This window comes from Dreissena polymorpha, chromosome 1 (genome assembly GCF_020536995.1).
Source record: "Dreissena polymorpha isolate Duluth1 chromosome 1, UMN_Dpol_1.0, whole genome shotgun sequence".
Taxonomy (NCBI): Eukaryota; Metazoa; Mollusca; class Bivalvia; order Myida; family Dreissenidae; genus Dreissena; species Dreissena polymorpha.
This window is the reverse complement of record NC_068355.1, coordinates 181,230,914-181,241,113: the sequence shown is the minus strand read 5'-3', so window position 1 is coordinate 181,241,113 and position 10,200 is coordinate 181,230,914. Positions and strand designations below refer to the sequence as shown.

The window sequence follows — 10,200 nt, the reverse complement described above, 5'->3', positions numbered from 1 at the left end:
ATAACTGGCTTTATTTGCTTAGTTCATTAAGATTTATTACTATTTTGAAGTTGTTGTGTTTTAAAAAATGTTTATGTCACATATAGGGGATATGATTAATTAAAGTAGAGCCCAGATGTTTGCAAAACAATAGCACTATATTGCTTATAGGTTTGAAACTTTAAATCTAATATCTGTCCTACAAAAACGAGGACATCAAAGAAAATGAAGGAAATCAACAAATATCAATTCCATATCGCATACAGCTAAAACGTTTAACCAGAATAGGTTATAGTTACTGAGTATAATGACCACTGGTAGCAAGATAGACAGACTTCACCATAGAGGGTCATCTGTATTTCTACATTTCTGGCTTATCCATCGACAAAACGTGTAAACTCAAGTACTCATACACTTACAGTACAGTCATGTATTCAACTCACAACAATTGTTTCTTATGATATGTAATACAGTTGTATTGTCTTACATTAAAGTTGTTTAGTCTCACGTATTTAAGTTATATAATATACTATCACATTTAAAGGTGTACAATCTGACATTTTAAGTTGTGTATTGTCACATTAAGAATTGTATTGTCTCAAATTTAAAGTTGTTTAGTCTCACTTTTTAAGTCATTTACTCTCACATTTAAAGATGCACAGTCTCACATTTTAAATTGTAAAGTGTCACATTTAAAGTTGTATTGTCTCACATTTACAGTTGCTGAGAACTATGTAGTCTTACATTTAAAGTTATTTAAGTTGTAAAGTAGCACATTTAAAGTTGCATACATGCATATTTAAAGGTGTACAGTCTCACACTTCAAATTGATTAAGTTATGCCTGTTTTTATTAATATTTCACCTTGCTACAAACTGTACTTTACCATATATTCTTCGCCGTTTAAAACCCCCAACATTTCAATTTAACGTTGGTGCGCGTAACACATTGATACACATTGGTGCGCGTAACACATTGATACAACACTATTTTGAGTTATAATTGGTAAAAAATTAATCCTTAATATCAATTATAGACGCAATGTTTGTCACTAAAAAAGCAGGTATGAAAAAAAAATGTTGCAACGCATATTCATTTGTCACTAAAAACTATGCGATTGACACCATTCAACAACAGTAGTCGGGAATTCCCGGGTTTGGGGTGGTGACTTTGTCGTCGGGAGTCTCTTTCTATTGCCTGGTCGCAGAGGCAGCAGCAACAAGAACAACAAGTATTATTTGAGCGATGCTCTGTGGTATGGGGCTTAATGTTTGTGCTTTAAATTTCTAAAATATTATCTTTATAATGCTAATTCTTAAATCTTTTCTCAAAATAAGGGATGTAGTTGATTCTTGTACGTAATTTCATGTCATCGTCGGTTCCTCAAAAAACTCTGTTGCTCTGGTCTCTTTACCATTAGGTAACTAAATGGTAATTAAATTGAATGCGTTTAAATTCCCTTTTATTATTATTTAATTTGAGTTACAATGCTATGAGGTTACATTTTATTTACACTTATATATATCATGAATATTGCTGGGCCAAATGTGAGGTTGAGCGATCCAATACTGGTTTAAACCCTCAATTCTTTGCACTGACAGTTCCCAGCTTTATTCTTATTTGTGTGTATGTTGTTTTGTATTAGGCTGTTTCTTATTGTTTAAGGCAATTGGTCACTTGTCTTAAATAAAGGACCAACTAATTGTATATAATGAGAATGCAATACTGCTCCAGACGCTGGAGTTTCACTTGTTTATATTAAGTATCATCCCAGATTAGCCTGTGTAGACTGCGCATACATTAAGTCCTATTAAAGTGTCATCCCAGATTAGCCTGTGTAGACTGTGCATACATTAAGCCTTATTAAAGTGTCATCCCAGATTAGCCTGTGCAGACTGCATATACATTAAGTCCTATTAAAGTGTCATCCCAGATTAGCCTGTGCAGACTGCGCATACATCAAGTCCTATTAAAGTGTCATCCCAGATTAGCCTGTGCAGACTGCGCATACATTAAGTCCTATTAAAGTATCATCCCAGATTAGCCTGTGCAGACTGCGCATACATTAAGTCCTATTAAAGTGTCATCCCAGATTAGCCTGTGCAGACTGCGCATACATTAAGTCCTATTAAAGTGTCATCCCAGATTAGCCTGTGCAGACTGCACATACATTAAGTCCTATTAAAGAATCATCCCAGCTTAGCCTGTGCAGACTGCGCATACATTATGTCCTATTTATCTGAGAATGAGGCTCATATAGTTCACTTTACGTCAGTCCTTTTTCTGCCTGATTGAGGAAAAGTTCCTAGCATAAAATGTGAATTCTCTGATTTTAAATTTATCAAACTTGGTAAATAAATAGCAAATAAAAGTTAATCTGATATCAGTTTGAATCATAGGTCAGGGCATAGTTGTGTCTATTTTTCTGCTGAAATTTAGCCCTTGAACAACAGTTTCTTCTTGCAATAAAAAATCCACTTTAATTATTAAATTCTATTAAATTTAAGTAAAACAATTATTTAATGCCTTCTGCACATTATAAAATTATTATCTTCATTTATTTTCAATATTTATTTAAATTGCCGAATTTTGTTTTAAGAGCTAGTTCCTAGCAATCATAGATCGGTACCCTGCTGAAAAACAGGATCTCTGGTCAGCTGGGCCCAGATGCCCAGCAACACGTCCTAGCCCAGGACCTTGGGGCAAATGCTCAACATGTCCTATCTGCATGGTGAAGCCAGTCTAATTCTTGGGCTCCAAACTCTCCTGCTGTGGGGCCGAGATTACCTCATCCATAAGGTACATTGGTACTGTCATTTACTATGTATAATGTTCAGTTTGTATGTCCCCTGGTAGGGTGGCATATAGCAGTTGAACTGTCCGTCAGTCAGTCTGTCCGTCCGTCCGAAAACTTTAACGTTGGCCATAACTTTTGCAATATTGAAGCTAGCATTTTGATATTTGACATGCATGTGTATCTCATGAAGTTGCACATTTTGAGTGGTGAAAGGTCAAGGTCATCCTCTAAGGTCAAAAGTAAAAAAATACAATCCAAGGGAAGAAATAAGCTTTAAAAGGGAGATAATTTCTAAACCTGCCAAATGATATATTGAAATTTTATTTCAAAGCAGCACAATAAGGAGCATTGTGTTTCTGACGAACACATCTCTTGTCTACTTCAAATTTCAATTAAAATAGTTTGTGCTTTTCATATATTAATAAATCTCTATCATTATGTTATCGTTAATATTCATAATTGCCTTGAAATGGCAAAGGGGGGTGCATACCGATTTGTCTTGCTGTTGAAGTGCACTTAATAAATATTGGTTTAAGATGGATGAAAAATGTTTGGCTCTAGTGTACAGTATATAGTAGTCTATGTTTGTATGTTTGCATGAAGTGTTTAGTGTATATCTCATTTGTATCAAGAGTTTTCAAACATAATGTATTTCTTTTTTTACTCAAACAAACTTGATTTACATCCAATGTAATTGATGACATTTCAGAATGCATTGAATTATTTGGTTTACAAGGACACATTTCTAGGATGCGCTAAGGTCCTTTTATCTGTTCACAGAGGCCTTATACTCACAAGTTCAGGCCCAGAGAACGGCGTTCCCCAACTACAACACAACCAATACGTCTCAATAAGTAAGTCCTATTCCCATCGCAAAAGGGGTCACTGTGGCATTGCCTAATACTTAAGATGGAATCAAGTTTTAACAAATAAGGTTAAACCCTATGCAAACTGGGGTTTCTGCCTTTCAATTAATTGACCAGTTTATCTTAACTAAGTTTAAGGGTTCAGCCACAAACTATTGTAACATATATATGAAGAAAATGCATAAGGTTCAAGCTTGACCCTCAAATTTGTATTTTAAATTGAACATCTATAGCTACCATTTGACTTGTTTTCAATTATGGAACATTTAGATTGATTTAGAGCATAATCAATTCCATATGTTTTTTAAGTAGCTGAAAATAAAAAACCCTTATATGTAAAGATTTTGCTCTAAAGCAATTTAAATGTTCTATAATTAAAAACGAGGCAAATTCATCATTTGTTTTTAATTTCATTCACGAGTTACAAAATTATGTCTTTTTTATGCCAACCTCAGCATTGTTGGGTTACTTTTGTCTATGGCAAAGTGAGTTCAATGTTTACACCAAGCCATTCATCAAAAATTAAAACAGAAACAACAACACGTTGATTAGATATAACAGATTATGTTCACTTTGTGTTGTAATTATAAGAGTTATAGAAGCTTTAAAAACAGATATGAGCCTTGCACTGGGAAACAGGTTGATGGCGTAAAGAGTTTGACTCCAATCAGGGACACCACTTACCGCCTAAACTGGATTTTGCTAAGAACATATTTCTTTAAAACAAAAATTCTATAATAGCAGAAAGTGTTGTCCCTGATTAGCCTGGTTATTCCTGAAGGTTCATGTATAATAGAACAACCAGCAGCAGCTGCATGTTGGCTGTTGGGCAGTTGGCATCCACTATTATTACATCTGGTCACTATTTAAAGGCAATTTAAGTTGAATCTTCATGAAAGTTGTCAATTATGTTTGTGGGCAGAATATTGTGTACAAGTTTAGTAAGAAGCCAGATTCTCTGTACTTGTTTAATGAAGAAAAAATGACCAGTTAACATGTGTGCCAATGTACTCACAATCAATGTAAACCAGTCTTCTAACTGGGTGTATTTTGTTGGCATTCTCGTTCTTAATTTTTTTATGTCCCCCACTATAGTAGTGGGGGACATATTGTTTTTGCCCTGTCTGTTGGTCTGTCTGTTGGTCTGTTGGTCTGTCTGTTTGCGCCAACTTTAACATTTTGCAATGACTTTTGCTATATTGAAGATAGCAACTTCATATTTGGCATGCATGTGTATCTCATGAAGCTGCACATTTTGAGTGGTGAAAGGTCAAGGTCATCCTTCAAGGTCAGAGGTCAAATATATGTGGCCAAAATCGCTCATTTTATGAACACTTTTGCAATATTGAAGATAGTAACTTGATATTTGGCATGCATGTGTATCTCATGGAGCGGCACATTTTGAGTGGTGAACAGTCAAGGTCAAGGTCATCCTTCAAGGTCAGAGTCATCCTTCAAGGTCAGAGGTCAAATATATGTGGCCCAAATCGCTTATTTTATGAATACTTTTGCAATATTGAAGATAGCAACTTGATATTTGACATGCATGTGTATCTCATGGAGCTGCACATTTTGAGTGGTGAAAGGTCAAGGTCATCCTTCACAAGGTCAAGGTCATCCTACAAGGTCAAACATCATATAGGGGGACATTGTGTTTCACAAACGCATCTTGTTTGTCTATGAATTGCCTGAAAAAATGCGACTTGTCTGAGCATAAATGCCATCAGTATTTATGCAATCTGCGTAATTTTCCTGACAGTTTATACAGTTTTAAGTTTACTGTCACATTGTAAAACAGTGTTATATTGTCTTGAATAGTTTATGGCCTGTGTGGATGCTATATTTTTAAATCTTTTTCTATAAAGAAGGAATGTAGTTGACACTTGTTCCTAGTTTCATTCCATCGTTCCTCAAAAAGTTGTAACTCTGTTGCTCTGGTATCTTCAATACCATTGAGTAATTAAATGGTAATTAAATTGAATGCGTTTTAATGCCCTTTTATTATTTTTTAATTTGAGTTACAATGCTATGAAGTTAAATTTTATTTACACTTGGATGTATTATGAATATTGCTGGGCCAAGTGTGAGGTTGAGCGCTCCAAAACCCGTTTAAACCCCCAATGCTTTGCATTGACCGTTCCAAGGCGGTGACCCCAGCTTTATTCTTATTTGGGTTTATGTTGTTTTGTATTGTGCTGTATTGTGCTGTTTTGTACTGTTTGGGCAATCGGTCACTTGCCTTAAATAAAGGACCTACTAATTGTTTATAATAATAATTCAATACTACTCCAGCAGCTGAAGTTTATACTGTGTCTAATTTAATGTCAAATGGTGACTTGTTGTCAAGGTTGGACCTTGCAGCAAATATAAGAATGACCTTCTGCTGATGCAACTAGATATTCACTTCGTTGATATTTGATTTCAGAGGACACCCTTCCTGAAAACCTCGCTGAGTGCGACTGCGCCATACGTGACCCTTCAGTGAAATGAGATTCCAGGTGGAATGTCAAACAGGTACTACTCAGGTCTCCAGCAATAGCCTCAGCCTTGGACGCAGGTTAATGATGCACCCATGGCCTTACTTATTTCTGAACATCTCAATCTCACAGCAATTGATGTGAATTAATGAAAATAAGACTCCACAAACCACGTTTTGGAGAGGGTATATTGGAGTCAATGTTCTGTAAGTTGTTTAGTCAAGGCGGCATTTTTTGCATATATTATAAAAAGATTTGTATCAAATCTAAATTTCTCTAAGGATTAAATTGGAACTTAAATTGTGTGAAACAGTTGAACAGTAAGTGATAAGTGGTGATTTTGTTGCATGCAAAGCCCCATCGTTTCATTGGCCAAGTCACACTTTTACCCAGTATTATTTTACTTTCAGTATCTCACCATACATGGGAAATCAGAAGATATGAAACTTATTTTCTAATCAGGGTTTTAACTAAAATTTTGCCCACAGTTGCGCTGTAACCTATATGCAATTCTGGGTTATAACTAACATTGTGTCCACAGTTGCGCAAAGTTGATTGAATAGTAGTTTCTAAAAACAAATAAAGCATAGTCACTTGCATCCCTTGTAATCAATCATGTTCATGAAGGAGCCATTTTGAAATATTATAATGCATTTTGACAAATTGCCAAGTATATGTCTTTTAGCGTATCTTGTTAAGTGTTTGGCAGTACCAAGCCACGTCGAGGCAGCAGCAAAAACAACAGTAGCAGTCTAGTAAGCTGTCTTACACGTTTGAGCTACCTAGTTGTAGCAGTTTTCAGCAACGTTGTCACAATATGGATTGTTTTAATAAAACATAATGGAGTTATAGAGCATAATTACTTATTCGTGTGTAAGATCGTACTTTTATAATGCACTTTCATCAACAACACTGATGCATATGCATGACATCTAATAAAAGTATTAATGCACAAACTAAAGTATGAATTTCTTTATAATTTAACTTATTCGCAAACATTAGTTTCAAAACATATTTAAGCATATCGATATTTTTAGCTCATCTATTTTTTGAAAAAAAATTATGAGCTATTGTCATCACCTTGGCGTCGGTGTCCGGTTAAGTTTTGCGTTTAGGTCCACTTTTCTCACAAAGTATCAATGCTATTGCATTCAAACTTGGTACACTTACTTACTATCATGAGGGGACTGGGCAGGCAAAGTTAGATAACTCTGGTGTGCATTTTGACAGAATTATGTGCCCTTTTTATACTTGGAAAATTGAAAATTTTGGTTAAGTTTTGTGTTTAGGTCCATTTCATTCCTGAGGTATCAAAGCCATTGCTTTCATACTTGCAACACGTACTAACTATCATAAGGGGACTGTGCAGGCAAAGTTATGTAACTCTGACTGGCATTTTGACAGAATTATGTGCCCTTTCTATACTTAGAAAATTGAAAAAATTTAAGTTTTGTGTTAAGGTCCACTTTATTCTACAGTATCAAAGCTATTGCTTTCATACTTGCAACACTTATTAACTATCATAAGGGGACTGTACATGCAAAGTTATGTAATTCTGACTGGCATTTGGACAGAATTAAGGGCCCTTTATACTTAGAAATTTGGTTAAGTTTTGTGTTTTGGTCCACTTTACCCCTAAAGTATCATAGATATTGCTTTTATGCTTGGAACACTCGCAAACTATCATAAGGGGACAGTAAAAAGACAAGTTGCATAACTCTAATTGTCATTTTTATGGAATTATTACCCTTTTTTGACTTAGTAACTTTGAATATATGGTTAAATTTTGTGTTTCGATCCACTTTACTTCTAAAGTATCAAGGCTATTGCTTTCAAACTTCAAATACTTTCATGCTATCATGAGGTTGCTGTACCTGGAAAGTTGAATTTTACCTTGACCTTTGAATTACCTTGACTCTCAAGGTCAAATTATTAAATTTTGCTAAAATTGCCATAACTTCTTTATTTATGATTAGATTTGATTGATACTTTAACAAAACAACTCTTACCTGACATACCACAATAGACTCCAGCCAAACCATCCCCCACGCCCTCCCCCCCTCCCCCCCCCCCCCGAATCCCCCCCCCCCAATTTTTTTTTTTTAATCATCTCACAAATGACCACCACACCCTCACACTATACCCCCCCCCCAAATGATTTTTTTTTGGAATGGTTAAAAAACACAAATATTTATTTTTATTATTTTATTTTTTAAATACCGTCCAACCATCACACCCAAGAATCCCCTCCCCCAACCCCCCCCCCCCCCCCTCTACCGAAAAAAACAACATTTTTTTGCGTGTTTTTTCGCATTTTTGGAAGATAATGTAATAAATGACCACACCCCTCTTCACTCCACCCCTCCCTCCTTTGTGATTGAAATTGAGCGTCCCTTCACCTTTAAAAAGAAAAATAGATGAGCGGTCTGCACCAGCAAGGCGGTGCTCTTGTTTACTTTGCTTTAATTTATTGTTTGATTTTTATCACTTTGCCTCTCTAAGAATAAAGCATTTGCATAACTTGTAATCAATAGTGTTCGATGAAGGAACAATCATTTAGAAAATGACCAATACTCCAGATCTTGGTCAGTGTCTAGCAATATCCTTTCGACCAAGCCACATCAGCAAAGCAGCAATAACAGCAGCAGTCAAGTAATTTGTCTTCCACGTTTGACTTATTTGCCACGGTCTGTTGCAAAGTTCACTCAACATGGATTGTTTTAATAAAACAAATGGAGTTAAAGAAGATATTTGCTGATTCCTGTGTATGATCTTAATTGTATATGAAACAATACATGAACAACACTGACGCATATGAAAGGTAGCTAATACAAGTATTCATGCACAAATTAAAGTATGAATTTCTTTATAATTTTTAGTCATTATCAAAAATTCATTTCCAAACATATTTAAGCATATTGATATTGTTATGCCGTATAACAAAATAAAACAAAGGGTTCATTCAAAATTTCTAATTTTACTTTCAATTTCAGTTTCATTATTATTTTTATTACAACAAAAGCATATATCCAAAAAATATCATATACAATCAATAATAAAATATTCGTACCTGCATCTTATTCTGTATCATAATCTTCTTCTTGTGTAAATAATCTATCTAACCGGATGTTTTTCGTTTAAATCTGTATTCCAAACTGAAACTTGTTTACTTTCGAATCCGCTATTTATACTTTTTCAGGCATGACGTTACTGACAAGTGACTACCGTTAAAGTAAAATATATACCAATGAACGTAATGTGAAATGGCGGATTTATTAAATAAATGAGAATCAATGAACAATAATATTATACAAATACAATGACAAAAATGTAAGTTAAGCAATATACATCAGTGGAAATCAATAAATATGATGTTTATGAATATAAATTTATTTAGATAATAAGCATTTAAATTTAATAAGGAGTGTTTGTTTACATTACACCATGTAATACGGAATGGCCAATGGGAGGAGTAACGGCCTAGTAATATGTTGACTATGCTTTGATTTATTGTTTGATTTAATCACTCTGCCATTCTTTTACTTACCAGGTTGAGGGTCACCCAAAACCACCCGGTGCCTTGCGATGAAAACCTCCAACGGGACTGTGACCTTGCCCTTGTACTCACCTAATGGTCAGGTATAAGGTCACTTGGGCTTAGATAGTCACTGCAGTAAGAACATGTAAGATTTTAAAGGTACTTGTTCACAGATTGTATGAGTACTTTGACTGACCCGAATGACATAACTAAAGCACATTTAAAAGTGGCTACATATAACTACACAGTTTATACCAATATTTTGCAGTATGTTATTGTAAATTGCTTTTACTTCTTTTGATACATAATAATATTAATAATCTCAGTTTAGAACCTAAAAGAAGGCAGCTTTTATGATTTTTTATTTTTTATTTTGTATATTTATTACTGTAGGTTATTCCATAAACTGTGTTGATGTGGTTTTAATAATGTTTGAAAAATGATATTGAAAACTCGATGATCAAGCTATTTTATATTTTTCCATCTGTATTTGTAAACAAAATGACTGCAGAACAGGGCATCACTAAGTAAATTTATTAACATT

General features: G+C 34.6%; 1 long non-coding RNA gene across 1 annotated transcript; it reads left to right on the top strand.

Moving 5' to 3' along the window:
• The first annotated feature begins 1,862 nt into the window (after window positions 1–1,862).
• Window positions 1,863–8,012, top strand: LOC127864167 (uncharacterized). The gene is made up of 4 exons (XR_008041550.1): window positions 1,863–2,777; window positions 3,556–3,629; window positions 6,067–6,155; window positions 6,804–8,012. It is a non-coding gene; the product is annotated as an uncharacterized LOC127864167 (long non-coding RNA).
• Window positions 8,013–10,200: the final 2,188 nt, after the last annotated feature.